Here is a 16,862-nt window from a genome sequence, read left to right as displayed (position 1 = left end):
CCTTAGAACAAGGCAATGTCCCCTGAGAGAATGAAGATTGACTAGGGAGAAGACAAAAGTGATGAGTGGGGCTTGAAAGTTAGGTATTATTCGCTGCTTCCAAGCTTTTCTTCCAGAAGCTTTGAGATGCATCACGGTCCCACAATAACCCTAACAGGTCTGTTAGGATGGCAAACAGTGACCTGCCTAGTAAAGGTAAAGGTACCCCTGCCCGTACGGGCCACTCTTGACAGACTCTAGGGTTGTGCGCTCATCTCACTCTATAGGCCGGGAGCCAGCGCTGTCCGCAGACACTTCCGGGTCACGTGGCCAGCATGACGAAGCTACCTTGGCGAGGCAGAGCTGCACACGGAAACGCCGTTTACCTTCCCGCTAGTAAGCTGTGCCTATTTATCTACTTGCACCCGGGGGTGCTTTCGAACTGCTAGGTTGGCAGGCGCTGGGACCGAGCAACGGGAGCGCACCCCGCTGCGGGGATTCGAACCGCCGACCATGTGATCGGCAAGTCCTAGGAGCTGAGGTTTTACCCACAGCACCACCCGCGTCCCTGTGACCTGCCTAAGGTCACCCAAATGAGTTTCATAGGTAAGTGATGATCTGGATTGTGGCTTTCCATACCTAACCCAATTCAAGCCCCTTCAGCATATTGACTAGTTCAGGTCATATTAATACCAAAGTGCCATTGTTATGTAAAGGTGGAGGCGGGGTAGAGTGCGAGAGATGATGGAGAGGAGAAAAAGGGATGGCAAAGGAATCTCATTACGTACATGCATGCCTGCATGCACACAGCCCTATGGTACAAGCACACATATCTGTAGCATATGTGTGAATACTGCAATAATGGGAAACATCTAAGCATCTAAGCCAGCTCCTGAACCCCCCTCCCCATGTGAGCCACTTTGACGGGAGTTAGCACAGCCCACTTGTCTATCACATGATGCCTTTAACTTCCAGTGAAAGGATTGGGAACCCAAATTTAAGAATATGCTCCCATTTCTTTGTTTTCTTCCTTTGCAAGTGTGACTTGAATTGAGCCTCAGCTGCAAACGGATATCCTTTGCATCCTGTGTATGGGTTCCAATAAGGGATGTAAAGGAAGTATGCAAGCCCTGCTTGCAGCAGAGTTTGGCTCCACTAAGGAGCCAATTCCAGCATGATTTGCATTGTAAGGCACTGCAGGTAAGCCCTGCTTGCAGAGGAGCAATTGGGACTTCTCTCTAGCACTCCTGATTGTTCCTTTGCAGCTGCAGCTTTACCTGCTTGAAACCTGGTGTCAGATGTGGGAAGGTTGGCGTGGATGAGTGTGGGGAATAGCTTCATGGGTCAAGTAAGGCCCCTGGCAGCCCTAATTTGCCCCAAAGGACTGGGGTTCCCCATGCTGCTTCAGAACTGACACCTTGCTACAGAGACTGCGCCATGTCTCTTCAGTTACACATTATTGCAGCTAAGCCCCCACAACGGCCTATAGATTTGAGCGCCTGTTTATAAATTCACTGACTTATTTGGAAAAGCCAAGGAGAAATGTAATCATTTCTAGTCTCAGGGTTAAAAAGAAGCCCGCAAGAAAAAGAAAATCTGGACAAAACTGGAAAACAGAAACACAGATCAAGAAAAGGGAGTGGGGGAATTAACAAAAGTGAAGAAAAGAGGACAGGAATTAAAACCCAAAGAGTGGGTGGGTAGAGAGAACAGCACAGGGAGTACACTGTTCTGGGAAATCTCTGTAAAGGAGAAGAGGATCAGCATCCAAAGCGAAGTGCAGCAAATGAGGCAAAGAGGAGCCGTGTGCAAGAGAATGAGACAGACATGTATTCATAATGGGAAGAATACACAGCGTAATTATTCAAGGGAACTGCAGCTTGAGTCCTCATGTTACATAGCCTCTGCATAATAATTTAATAATAATTTATTATTTATACCCCGCCCATCTGGCTGAGTTTCCCCGGTCACGTCAATGATGAGAGGGGTATCTAGCTATTTCGTCCTCTGCAGAGGCATCGCATGAACACCAGGTGACGTTGCCGGCCTGCCCTGAACCAAAACGTGGGCAGATTCTGGTGCTTGGGACAAGAGCAATGCAGGCTGGCACTGGAAGGGCAGTAGATCTCTAGAGACACTCTCATGCGGGGAGGTTGCTTCTTGTGTGTTCCTTTGCCATGCACAGTTCACAGACCACATACATTTTGACCAGTTTGTGGGAGGGAGAATGCATGATGCAAGGCGTCAGATTACAAGGTTTTGTGTGACGCGTCTCCCCGATGTACAGTTTTGCAAGTCTGGAGTGGATTGCATTGGTGTACCCAGGAAGTGTCGCAGGCACCTATTATGTGTGATTTGTGATGGAAGTTCTGACAGAGAACAACATTAACTCCACCCCTGCACTTAGCTGCCTGTTGCTCAAACACACTGTGACACTTTGCAACTCCTGTTTCTTCGGTTGTTTGTAGCTTCCATGTGCTCCCACCTCCTGCTTCCATAGTATTCAGAAGTATAGTATACCTGAGCCCTTGAGTGTATGTGTTACAGGAATATTCCTTTCACTCTGGCAGGATTTATTTTTTCGTATGGATGAACGTTCCTACATGTGAGTCCCAACCATAGGCTGCCTTGCAGGCAGAAGGCCCCTGGTTCAATCCCTGATGATTCCAGGTAGGGCTGGGAAAAAGACTCCCTGCCTGAAACCTGGGTGAGGCACTATAAGGCAACTTCCTCTCTTGCTACGTGGTACAGGCCAGACACAGGTTTACTCACTGAGGTTAATCGGAGGCTTATTGTAACATTAACCATTGTAGGCAGTACAAAAATCATGTCAAGCTTGAAAGCTTGTGTACTCCTTTGTGATTTTCAGTTTGATCCTGTTAAAGGCATTATGCCTGGACCTTTCACTTGATCATGGGAAACCACCAGGGGCGGGACTTTAAGGATCGGCTCCTTGTGACTCATTCCCAGGAAACACTGAGACATTGGCATTACCAGCTGGGCTGGTTCCCCAGGTCACCTGAGCAGAAAGGCCCTTGCCAGGTTACGTCCAATTTGGGAAGGGCAAGAGAGCCTTGGGACACAGTCCTTCCTGGCCATATAGACATCTCTCTATGTATGTATCTAGCCAGCCAGCCTTCCCCAACCTGATGTCCTCCAGATTTTGGAAGCTACAACTCCCATAAATCACATCAACCCTCCACTCTGCTTTGAACGTGGCTGGAACAGGCTCACATTGAGGGCCATAGATCAGTTCGGCAATGTCCCTGCTTGGCATCCAAAAGGTCCCAAGTTCAGTCTCTAAGATCTAACCAACTCTGAGCTCGGTAGACCAGTGATCTGACTCCGTATAAGGCAGCTTCCCATGTCCTGGGTTCCCATGTGACTAGATCAGGCTCACATTTGAAGGCATAGGTCTGCCACTCTTGTGTGTTACTTAGAAGCCTTCTGAGGCTGACCAGGAATATTCCCACCCACTCTCCCTCCCTCCACAATAGAGAGTTGTTTTTTGGAGGGGTTGCAAAGCCAAGGCCACATGTTTGACTAGAACCCTAACAAAAAGCCAGCATCCTGGGGGTTAATGGATATCAGTGTTCCAGTGGCAGCTGCTGACTCAACTTTGTACAGCGCAAGTGGGACACACCCAGGTGAGGTGTCTGCAGGGCTGGCGAATGAACGCAACACACCGCAGGTGAAAAGAACAAAGCTAGGCAAGCCTGGGAGAGCGAGTTCTGGTTGGCCCCACCCCATGTCCTCCTGCCTGCCTGCCTCCCAACCCTCCAGTTAGTTTCCAGCATTTCCCCAGCTCATGAATGTATAGTCTCTCTTTAGACCCAGTGTAGCCCCAGTTCATTGGAGCTGCAAATCCTCCACTGTGCAGAAAAGAACAGACAATTCTTTCTCCTCCTTTAGGAACCAGAATGCTCCAGGCGTGTTCCCTGAACAGGACTCCCAGGGCTGGTTGAATGGGGCTAGGCTAGGATATGAACCCTGTCAACCCAAAGCAACATCTGGGCACATCACCAAAGCCCCCAGAGCCACAGATTATACCAGAGATGAGATTTAATACCAACTGTTTCCATGGACTTATATATTCCTCCGCTGCCAAGCTCCGCAGGGATTTAGATTAAGCAAAATACAGAAGCTTTGTATATATAATATCAGAGTGTTCATAAATAGAGCAAGAGGCAGGCTTTACACCCTCTTTTGCCATTTCACTGTTTCGCCAGAAAGACAGAGGAGGAGCCAAGTTAGTCTGCGGCAGCAAAATTAGCAAAAGAATCTTGTGGTGCCAAAAATGCTAGGTACATATTTATTTATTGTATTTATTATATATGTATTCAGAGTTCTTTTCAGCTGGAACTTGCCAGAACTCAGTTCTGGCAGCTCTCAAGTAGGTGCCATTGTCATGACAAGAGAACAAAGGAGGCGTTCATGGTGGGTTCTGGCAACTCTTTTCCTATAAAATTAGCACGGTATGTATTTCAATTTTGCAGGCCCCTGTCATACCTGTCATTTGTAAAGTGCCATGCTTGCAAATATGCTATATTAATAAATAAAGCTGTTTTCGCCCAAACTAGTTGCCAGCTGGGTATTCATGGTATACCTTGGGTTGATGTCATTTACTTCATGAGGGGCCGAATGCTGTGGCCTGTATACTGTATGCACATGAAGAATTATCTCAGACTTCCTTCAGCAAGGGGGAAAATACCTTGTATACAAAACCTCTGCAATTGATTCATTTTCTCTGACGGTCATTTACCTGACAGTTAATTCAGGCATTAAAGGGCCCATGCCATCAGCAGAAAGCAGGGGCCTGATTACTATTGTATCTAGCCCCGCCCCCAGTCACCTGGTTCTGCCTCCTTCCACATGGTGAGGAGTGACGGTCTGCAGCAGAGTGTGCTGTCTGCTTGTGCCCCGCCCCCACCACCACATGGTTTAGAAATCTGATTGTGCCTGGTCCTGAAGTGCACAGCAAGGCTCCCCACTACAGACTTTCTCCTCCAATAGATGAAGGCTGGCAGCAGGCCAGAGTGACACAGATGTGACAGAGTGGGCAGGGTGAACTGTCCCTCACATGTTTCCCATTATATACTCTTTCACAACTTAAGACCAACGAGCAAAGCCATGGCACACATCCCATCTTGTAGGCAGGTCTTTTTGGAATGTCTTAAGACATCTTAAGGCAGCCCTGTTCAGGGAAGTTTTTAATGCGTCATATTTTAGTGTATTTTTGGTTTCTGTGGAAGCCGCCCAGAGTGGCTGGGGAAACCCAGCCAGATGTGCGGGGTACAAATAAATTATTATTATTATTATTATTATTATTATTATTATTATTATGTGCCATGGTAGAGCTCCTTCATTCTTCCCATTGGTGGAGCCACCCTATGCTTAAGGGAGCACCTGTTAGTCCTTTTCTCAATGAAATATTTTTTTCTGTCAATCTACGGTGCTTCCAGGTGTGGGTTTATTGTACGATAACTGCTCCATGCGCATGCAGGGGCTTGGCAGTGTCCACATGTGACATCATCGTCAACAAAATGCCAGTCCACATCTTATGCACACACACACACACACACACACACACAACCCTATTTAATCTCAGGCAATATAAAAGCTCCTCCCAAATTATTTAATTGGAAGAGGCACAGGACACGAAAGAAATAGGACTGGTGAGCAGAGCTAGACTTCGGGACCGCTGGGGCAAGGTCAAGCATTATTCCAGTGACAGGTAGGCCCACAAATTATAGTGTTGGTTTGTTCTCAGCCACATCACCCTAAATACACACACATCCTTTTGCTAAAGAAAATGCTTCAAGAAATGTTAAAGAAAAATGCTTCAGGACTGGCTGAAAATTAAGCATCAGCAAGGCAGGGCGGAAAAAAGCAACTTCCAAAATGCAAACAAAGCTTCATTTCCTAAGTCCTTCAGTTCCAACCATCTCTGCTTCATTCTGCCTCCCTCCCACTTCATTTCAAACAGACTGCCAAGCTCCTCGATTTGTTTCAGATTCCAACTGGATCCCAAGCATTTTGTGCTGGCCTCGGGCACACCCACACAGCAGTTTTCTTGCAGGTTTTCTGCTGCTGACGTCCGCCTGTTTTGTGCAACGTCCGCACAGTGCACATCTCATCAAAGTGCCTTCCCACATTTCGCCTCCATTTAATCTGGATTTGCTGTTTCCCATGGAAATGGTAAATCTGGATTAAGTGGGGTGGGAAATGAGATGGGATAGCATTTTGATTGGGGATGACATTGTGCAGACACAACGTTCCCAGCACGAAGTCCAAAAGGAACTGTGGGGTTGAGGAAACACTCATCTCCCTCCAGCGCCCCATTAGAGCCTGAATGTTTCGATCTGGATTGGTTGTTATTGGGAGGGACCTGTGGCTTCTCCAGAAATCTCCCAGCAATCTGTAGGCCTTACAATGAGCAGGATAATCTCCTCTCAGTCATCAGTGACACAGAGCTGTGTCCAGAGCTGTGATAAGAGTCCTTTGCCCCTTAGACGTCCCCCATGAGATTCATCCCAGAACTGTGTACAAATAGGAACTGGCTCAAAAGATTAAGGTACAGCAAAGTACAGGTTGACTCCTTATATTTCCCGTACCAATCTTCAAGCCACTTGTGATGTTGCTTCATACCATAGTCATATGGCCTTTTCCCAATGATCCACTGAAGAGCCATTGAAACAGGCCTACATTCCTATCTGTGACTCCAACAGCCTTACAGCATTTCTTGTCACTTCAGTTTTGATGAAATGAAGGTCATGTCTTCCTTCTCTGTTCAAACATTCCCCTTATTGGGGAGAAGAACCAGGATCAAGCAGGGTTTTTCTTACGTTCTAAAGTCAAGAAAAGGACTCAGCATTTCTAGCAAGTGATGAATATAGCCCAGAGAACTCTCCATAGCTGCGTAGCTATTTGCTTGGGAGCACTGATGGTGAACTGGTGGCATGTAGGATCTTGCTCGACTCCATTAGACCCCGACAACATGGTCAATGGTCAAGGACAATGGGAGTGTAGGCCAGCAATGTCTGGATAGCCGTATGTTTCCTACTACTGCCCTAGAACAAAGGGGACTCAACATTTTGCCCTCCAGATATTGTTGGACCACAGCTTCTATTATCCCTGACCATTGGTCGTGCTGTCTGGGTCTGATGGAATCCAACAACATCTGGAGGGCATCAAGTTGACTACCCTCACCCTAGAGCACGAGGAAAGGTGTATGGTGAGAAGGAGAGAGAAATATTTCATTGCCTTCAAAACACTTTGCTGAAAGATAAGGGTATTTGTAAAACACACAGTTACGTAAGTATGACTGTAAAATGCAACCTATCCAGATGCATCATTGTGGGGAGCTTCACACCAATGTTTTGAAAGAAGAACTGTCTTGGGAATTGGTTTTGGGAACAAGCACAACTGTGTTCCATTCTATCTATCATCTATCTATCTATCTATCATCTATCATCTATCTATCTATCATCTATCTATCTATCTATCTATCTATCTATCTATCTATCTATCATCTATCTATCTATCTATCATCTATCATCATCTATCTATCTATCTATCTATCTATCTATCTATCTATATCTATCATCTATCTATCTATCTATCATCTATCTATCTATCTATCATCTATCTATCTATCTATCATCTCTAATTCTCCACCATTCCTCCAAGGAGCTCAAGGTAGTGTACAAACTAATTCCCTTCCCCATTTTATCCTGTGAGGTAGGCTACCTCAAAGTCACCCAGTAAGCTTCATGGCTGAGTGGGGATTTGAACTCTGGTCTCCCAGGTCCTAGTCCAACACCCTAACCACTATGGTCTAATGGCTTGATGGGATATGAATTCGAAGTGGCAACCTGCTACTTTATTAAAATAATGCACATGCCTTCATGTGTCACCTGACAGCCATTGTCCTCTTAGAGGAGTCGGGTGGTGAGCATTCCCATTCATAATACTGTAAGCAGCCAGATCAACTTGACTGACTAGCTTGGCGAACTAGAAGGAGACTGCAGCTTTTCACTCCATGCATGTGGCTGCCTGTTTTTGCCCTAGCACTGTCCATAAAGTATGCCTCACCTTATAAGGCCTGCTTGACCATTACCTCTAGTCACACTTCACCAATGTTCCCTTTGGATTCTCCCAGACAGAGGCTTAGTATCACAAACAGGTCACTGGTAGCATTGCTAAAATATATTTACAGTGGTACCTTGGTTCTCAAATGCCTTGGTACTCAAACATTTAGGCTCCCGAACGCCAAAAACCTGGAAGTTTTTTGGAAGCCGAACATCCGATGCAGCTGTCAGCTATTGTTTCCGGGGTGCCTGCACCAATCGGAAGCTGGGCCTTGGTTTCAAACTTTTTGGAAGTCAAACAGACTTCCGGAATGGATTACATTTGAGAACCAAGGTACCACTGTATTGGATTTTCAGTGCAAAGGGTGAATTTGGATTAAATTGGGAGAGGGGGGTAAGGACTGGCTGACAAATGTCATGTGGACACTGCAAAAAAAAAAAAACAAAAGTGGCATGCATGAGCAGCACCAATCCCACAATGCACCCTGCCCTGGAAGCCCATCAGGGCATTCCTACCCACTCCCTGCCTCGCTGGGTGTGACTGTCTCCAAAGTGACAGTCCCTGAGGGTGGGGCAAGTAGAGCAGAAACTAAGCCAGTGTGTGGGAGGGCGGGAGAAGGAGAGGCACCTGTGGGAAAGGGTGAGTCAGGCCCACAGGAATTTCCAGGATCCGCATATATTCACCGGGGCAGGATCTCTCTAAACAAAATCAGGCTCAACAAGGCCTCACTCCAAGCTGCTTCCACTTCTCCCTCCTATACAGATTGTAGAGTTGCACCTTTTTCATCCAGGTTCCAGGGGATGGGTCTCTGTGCATCTTCACAGAAATGGGGGGGGGCTGGTTTGACTTCAAGAAAGATGGAGCAGAAGCCATAGAACGGGCTTCTGGGAATTATTATTATTATATATATGTGCCCCATCACTCTAAGGTCCCAGGGCAGGTTACAATTAAAACCCAATAATGGATATCCCACTAACTCTTTTGCTTCCTTTTGCTTCCACAAATATTCTGCTTAGAGGAAAGCAAAATACATTAGTCAGTCCAAATAAATAAATCCTGCAAGTCATGCCAGCTTGGGTTTCCTGGCCAGAAGGTAGTCAAAGGTAGGTGGACAAATGGGAAAGTGTGCTCTACGTGGGGCTACCTTTGAAGGTGACTCAGAAACTACAACTAATCCAGAATGCTGCAGCTAGACTGGTGACGGGGAGTGGCTGCCAGGACCATATGACACCGGTCCTGAAAGACCTACATTGGCTCCCAGTACGTTTCCGAGCACAATTCAAAGTGTTGGTGCTGACCTTTAGAGCCCTAAACGGCCTCGGTCCAGTATATCTGAAGGAGCGTCTCCACCCCCATCATTCGGCCCGGACACTGAGGTCCAGCTTTGAGGGCCTTCTGACAGTTCCCTCACTGTGAGAAGTGAGGTTACAGGGAACCAGGCAGAGGGCCTTCTTGGTAGTGGCACAAGCCCTGTGGAACGCCCTCCCACCAGATGTCAAAGAGATAAACAACAACATGGCTTTTAGAAGACATCTGAAGGCAGCCCTGTATCAGGAAGTTTTTAACATTTGATATTGTGCTGTGTTTTTAATATGTTGGAAGCTGCCCAGAGTGGCTGCGGCAACCCAGTCAGATGGGCGGGGTATAAGTAATAAATTACAGTGTTGATGGGTGGGTGGGGAGGGGGTGGCTGCTGTACTCTCTCTCTGCTTCAAAGCTTTTCAAGGGGCAGATATGGCCGCAACTCTTCTTCGCTAGTGCTGGCCAGGCTGAAGTTTGATTTGTGGGGCTGAGGAAGACATTGCCTGTTTACTGCCCCTCCCCACCCAGTCAATCAGCACAGCCTTCCCCCCTAGCCCCCAGAGCTTATTTCTGCCCAGCACTCCTGCTGATGCTGAGACACCAAAGAAATAATAAGGCTCCTTGTTGGCCTGGAATCCTTCCAGGGCCATTATTGCTGTGTTGCAGTCAGGTAGCTGTTAATAGCTAGCTAATAACTGGAATGGGGGTTTAATCATCTCCTTTGAAAGGATCAGCAGCCAGGCAAGGAAGGGCTGCACAGGGAGGGTTAATAATGCCCTTTCATGTCGGCAGATGGTATGTTTCAACTAGAAACGCCCGGCAACGCTTCCCTTCACACACCTCAAACCGAGCCCCACTTGCGGTGCCAGGTGTTTGTGTTTCCTCGGAGGACGGATATTTGGTTTCTCAGGCAGTGCAATCAAATCTGATGGACTGCAAAAAATGGTGGCACTCCTCTTGTGCTTACACAGTCTCATGGCCCTGGAAAATACCACAAGCCTAGCCCAGTGGGAGGTGGGGAATTTCTACTATCGCTTGCATTCTGGGATCCGGTTCAAATTTTAGGGACCGTGGTGTTGGTGGGACCCTTCCTGCACAGTCTCAGGGTACTCAAAAATATTAATAACTGCAAGCGGAGCTCAGTGGGAGGTGGGAAATAGCACGCAATATGGATCTCCTTTAGGACAGGGGGTAAGGTTAGGGGAGAAAAGCACACTTCCCGAAACAATATGAGTACCCCTAAACATTTTTTTTAAAGCACTGGCTGTACTTCTTTGCAAGGAGGCCTCCCCAGATACTGGAAACCCTGTTGGTGGCAGGACCAAAGATGGAGAGAGCCACTTGCCACAAGGGTCACAAAACAAGAGTTTCTGCACAGTTGTGAATTTTGGGCCCTCAGCAAGGTGGGCAGTGTTTTGAAACAGCATTGAATATATTTGTTTCCTGGAACAGGTAAAAGTGACCAGCATTCCAGTGAGCACTGGAGACCCAGAAAAGATCTTCCCACAAAGGAATAAACAAACAAGCTTGAAAAAGTCTCTCCCCTTGTTGATGCATCTGATAACGTGTTTGCATCAGCTGGTACGGAGGCAGAAGCAGCACGGGAAATGCCATATTATAATCTGCCACCCACACATAGCTCATCCCCTAATCCTCAATAGCTAGAATTTGGCTTTAGCCCTGGGAAATGGGGCTTATGTACCCTGTTAGGTTTGTTAGATGCAGACAAATACCCTCAGTTTGGGAGAGCAGTTCACGCATATAAGTGTGTGAACAAGTTCTTTCCGTCGGGGGCTGCTGTGCGGGGCAGAAAGTTTGGAGAACATTGTCTTCATTTGTCACAGTTTCCTTACAAACGGAAAACACTTGTTTGTTTCTTTGGTTTTGCATCCCAGAAGTTTGTGTGATCTCCGAGTTTGCCATATATGTCCAGCCTCTAAATGCTGTAAAGCTTAACAGTTCCACCACAGATCAGAAACAATGGGAGGAAATGTTTCGATTCTAGGCCCAAATTTGGGACCTGACCATGGGAAGCAAAGCACTGCATCTATTATACAATGATACAAGCTTGTGTCCTTTCTTGCCCCCCTGCTAAAATAGCCACTCGAGGCTTTAAATCCATGTATTTACCCTTTGTCCATTTTTGCTCATCCCGGCTACACCCTCAGGCTATATATGATGTGCTCATGCTCTTTCAAGAAAAGGCGTGGGGGTTTTGAATAGGCTTTCGCCCTGGTCTCTTTTAATATCCTGTTAGCTTATGATCTGCTTCCTCAATCTTCTCATTATCCCCAATCAATATGCTTCCATTGTGCTGCCCTTTCTGTGGCTCAGACGGAAACCCTCTCTAGCTTCTCAGCCATCTCTTCTATCTAAGAGAGAAGGTTGCCTCTGGCTCTGCAAATCTCTCTCTTTCACTCTGCTGGGCCTGCCCTGCTCTTTCATGTTCTTTCTCCCCTCTTTGTTCCTTGACACATGGATGCTCTGACATGCTGAGGCTGCAGAAGCACACACACCACACACAAACAGAGTGGAGAAGCAGGGATGAGGGGAAGCCTGCATGAGGAAGCAGGTTTGCGGTGCGCTGTTCAGTATTCTTCCTGCCACGCTGTGGCTGTGATCCCACCGGGAGCGCACACACGCCCTTCTCCAAATGTGCCACCTGGCAAGGGGCATTCATGTTCGTCACCCTTTGCCAGTTCGGCAGGATGAGTCATGCCCAAGATTGCAGATGGAGGCCACACCTGCCAACCCCAAGCCATCCTGCTGTTTCTTTTAGAGATGAAACTGAATCACCGCCGAGGTAGCAGGTCTGCCAGGAAAGGAAGAATGAGAAGCTGCATTCGTTTGGGAAGCAGAAGCCACCGATCTGGGCAGTGCTTGCTTAAAGAGAGGCCTCTGTGATCCTTTTTTCTTCTTCTTTTTTTGGAGGCAAGAGTAGGGATCTGTGAGATAAACCAGGGAGGGCAGAGGTGTTTGGGCAATTCAGCAATTCAGGAGGAGCCACACCTCTTTGCATCCTCCTCCCTCTCCTCTAGATCACATGGGCAACTCTGTGAAGCAGGAGCAGCCAGCTGGACTACAACTCCCATCATCCCTGGCTATTGGTTGTGCTGGCTGAGGCTGATGGGAGTTGTAGCCCAACAGTATCTGAAGGGCACCAAGTTGGGGAAGACTGGATTACAGCAAGCAACACCTGGAGGTAGAATTTCATCCAAGGACAAGTGAATGAGGCTCCATCTTGAACAAGCAGTGGCATTAGATGTTGGGGGGGGTGTAGCTAAATATTTCAAAATTTTATGGTTCTGCCTTAAAAAAAAGAAGAACAAAATATACCTGGGCGTGTGGATGTAGACCTGCACTTCAAAGAAGCAGAACTTGGCAGAGGGTAAGAAGCAGGGAAGAAGAGGAGATCAACCTGAGGGAGCCTGGCTAGATCCCATCATGTTCCACTGGCATGGAGAGAGGGCATGTTATATGAAAGATATCATAAGAAAGAAAAGGAATATGCTGCCTATTTAATTATTGCTCTCTCTCTATATATATAGTCTCAAAGCAACTTAGAATTTCTGAAAGAAAAGAAAAACCAATACCAAATTAAAATACATCAAAAGATTCAAAGACAATATTACCCAAAATCTCTCATCTGGCAATAGTGTAAAAGCAAAAACTTTTGCCAGCAGGGAACAGTGTGTTGCTCCCCCTATTCTCTTCTCTTTTTTTAACATTCATCAGCAAATGGGGAAAGCAGCACATGGTGGCCACTAGGAGGGCCCTACTTGGAAGCAATCTTTATCTTGCTGAGCCTGCATTTACAAAAACAACATCTGCTTCCCCCTCCATTTTATTGGTTTTTACTGCAACTGAATAATAGGGCCATCAGCCTGGAGTTCGTTTCCATGGAAGTAAAAGAAATTAATTCTAATAAATGATTTTTTTAAAAAAAGGAAAGAAAGGAAAACCCAAGTGAAAGATGGACAAGGAAAGGCTGTTGCTCAGAAGCAGAGCACACGGAAGGCAATGGGTTTAATCCCTTGGTAATTCCAGGTCGGGGAAACCCTGGAGAGCCACTGCCAAACACTGTCAACAATATTGAGTTATATAGACCCAATGATAAGAAGCAGCTTCCTGTGTTCTTATGAGAAAGAAATGACAGGACAATTCATCCAACAGAAAGCTTACCGGGCCCGATCATACGACTTTGGAACACCTCCCTTTATGAAGTGATTAGCAGCGGGAACAGCTTTGCCAGCCATGATTTATTCACAAAAATGTACTGCTTCAGCTTCCTGGGTCTCAACACCAGTGACTTTGCTTCCTGCACCGCTCAAAGCAAAGCAAACCAAACTGCAGTGCAATGGCCCCAGGCTTAGTTTCCACTGTTTGAGGGTCTCTGCACTTTGAAGTCTTTGTGATTTCACCATAGTTTGTGTCCTTGACTTGTGAACGGGGATGTTTGTGTGCTGCATTGAGGCAGAAGAGCCCGGTTGATGGAAGCATTCATTTCTGGCTCTCGTCAACCCCGACACCTCTGATCTGGCACTGACGTATCTAATCCCACCTTCAGCTCTCTGGTAAGGCCTGGTGTCATGTGACTTGGCCAGCAGCTGGGAGCGATGATGGTCAAACAATCTCCTCAGCATTTCCCTAACTGGCTGCAGCAAGCAGCTTACCGTTAATCTCTGCTTGTCCCCCTTTGCCCTCTTGGGCCTGAGAGAGAGGCTGCTCAGCGGAGCAAGCAAAGCGCAAGGAATCCGCCTGGGAATGAGGCAGTGGGACAGCGACCAAGGGCAGAATCTGACAGGGGCAAGGGGGAAAGCGAAAGGAAGAGCAAGCCACAACTAGCCTCAGAAACTGAGTCGCTCCGGTGAGTCAAGCCCTCATCAGCTGCCAGGAGGGAGAGGAATGAGTCAGTGCCAGGAAAAGTGTACATTTGCTGACTGCACCGCTTGAGGTTCTTGCTGGGGCAGCAGGATGATTCTGTGAGCTCCCAGTTAGAAGTGCACCAACCATCTCTGTCTCTTGTTCTTTCTGTCTGTCAGAGGCACACGTCATCCCTCCTCAGTCTGGCTCTTTTGTCTGCAAGGATATGGTGATGCTGAGGAAGAGGCCAGTCCAAGTGAAGCATTGGATACATGCCTCTCTAGTCACCAAACATTGCTACCCCCACACTTCGTCCAGATGCAAGGCTCTGTCATTAGGGATGGTTTCATACACAACAAAAACAGCTGCATTAGTCACACAGGCCACTGATCAGCAAATGGGGAGCACTGCCGTCAGCTGGTACTAAAATGGAACCCAAACTCCAACCGAAATCCATCCCTGTGTGCAGCTAAATTTGGGTTCCATTTGGGTACGAGCATGAAAAATATCCAGAATGACCCTTCAAGTGTTATATTTGATTCTGCTCTGTGTCATAACTCCCCCAAAGAGGCCACAACCTTCCAGTGACAACCTGGTATCTACACAGCTCAGAAGGCTATGCGCTCGGCACAGATGGAATTGCACCCATGGTTATCAGAGTAAACAGGCGCAAAAGCAGACACAGGCCTTTGTCCTCTGCAGCCTCCTAGGACTAGCTCCACTTCCTAGCATTCCTTCCAGACAGCTTTCTGCCTCACTCAAGCTGATGTATATGCCAGTGCTCAGCACTTCAGCAAGGCTTTCTTCCTGCATCTGGAACTCTCTTGTTTTTCTATTTGGTAGAGATGCTAAGAGCAACAGTTGTAGCTGCAGAAGCACTGAGGCGGTTGGTGTGGTCCTTCTTGGCAACACACGGGCCTTGCACACTTGGTATTCATAGTGGCATAGTTGCTGTTTGAGCCAACGTTTTTAAGAGTGAATCTGAGCTCACCACTGCTCACGTTGTTGCTATAAGAGAGTGAGTATGGGGTCTTCCTTTCCATACTAATGGTGGGTTGTGCCCAAAGTGAGAAAAGTTATGTGGTTGTCATCACATTCTTAACATACCGTTGTGCCAGCAAATGCCAGAGTTATGAGCCCCTTTGTAGCTTTGGGGGGGGATATATAATGCCTAGTATTCAGAAATTCTAATCTAGTGGGAGAATAGATTAGAAGAGGTACTACATGTCTGCCTGAAATATGGCTAACCTGGTTACTGAGGCGGGATTTTGTCTGCAGCTAAGCTTTGTTGTCATGGGCAATACTTGACTCAGTGCCATAGCTCTCTCTGAACTGAACTCACACCCTAGCAGCTCACACCAGCCAGAGGGAAGTGATACAAAACAGGCATCTTCCAAGCGACCCCCAACACACAAAAGGCAAGATGATGCAGGATGACACATGCAACCCAAATGAAAATATTGAGGATCCTTTCTAAATCTTTCACAAATGGTGTTTGTTTGTTTGTTTGTTTTGCAGTAGCGGAAAAAGTGGGTGTTTGGAAACATTATTCCGGAATACTAGCTGAAGGATGTGGGCATCTTGTGGTAACATGTCATCCCTCGCTAATAAAAAATAAAAATCCCATCAGCAGCTATTCCACTATAAATAGTGAAGTGTTGAAAGGCCCACAGAGAAGGCAGCCAAGTATGGCTGCAACAGCAGCTTCAAACAATGGAGCATGGCCCCCGTGTGCAGGTGTCAAGAACCATAGGCAGCATTACTGTGGAGTCTTCTACAGGGGATGCACATCAATTTAGTGGTATCTGCTGCCCATTGGGCATGGTAGGGCAGGGAGGACAACAGGAGATGGAGCCGGCACAGATGACAGGCGGAGCTTGCACTCTCTTCCTCCCTGCCCTATAAGGGCAAAACAGCCTAAGGAGGAGGAGGTGGGCAGCCAGGACCACCCCATGGAAAGGCTGTAAGAAGTCATGCAGGTGGGAACTGGCTGAAGGGAGACTGAGGTTGGTGGCGGAGTGATCCATCCACCCCAAAGGACCAACGTTCATTGCATAAATCCACTTTATGTATGGCCAACCTCATGAAGCAGCGGGGGGGGGGGAGAGATATGCATTACACCGTCAGGAAGGAGAAATGCTTGGTGCAATACACAAAGGTCACTCTCTGCAGCAATCTGTACCAGTGTCCAATGGGAAGTTAACATGGTGCAATTGTGCTAGAGGTCTTTGCCGCTACTGATTGTAAATGCCAATAGAGGAAGGGCACATTGTGGCAATTAGCCTTGGTTGAGCTCTCTCTCGTGTCCCCATTTCCTGCAGCAAGTGCAGGAATGCTGCGACTCCCAGCCCCCCAAATGAATATCAGGGGATGTTTGGATGTTGCAAAGAAGGATGTCTGCTTTCTTCAAGACGCATACATGCATGGAACCTGCCATTGCACACAGATAGGCTTTCTTTGGAAATGTCTAAGATTTTTTTGTTAACTTTGTTTGTGTTAAATATGTATTCTGTAGTTGACCTTTGTAATGTTTTATTTTGATATCTTTAAGATAATATTTTAGCTTCTGTTAATTGTGGTGCTTTGTCTGTATACATTATATTTGACTTTCTTCAGTAATGTGTTAT

Source organism: Podarcis raffonei, chromosome 2, assembly GCF_027172205.1.
Source record: "Podarcis raffonei isolate rPodRaf1 chromosome 2, rPodRaf1.pri, whole genome shotgun sequence".
NCBI lineage: Eukaryota > Metazoa > Chordata > Lepidosauria > Squamata > Lacertidae > Podarcis > Podarcis raffonei.
This window is presented reverse-complemented; position numbering follows the sequence as displayed.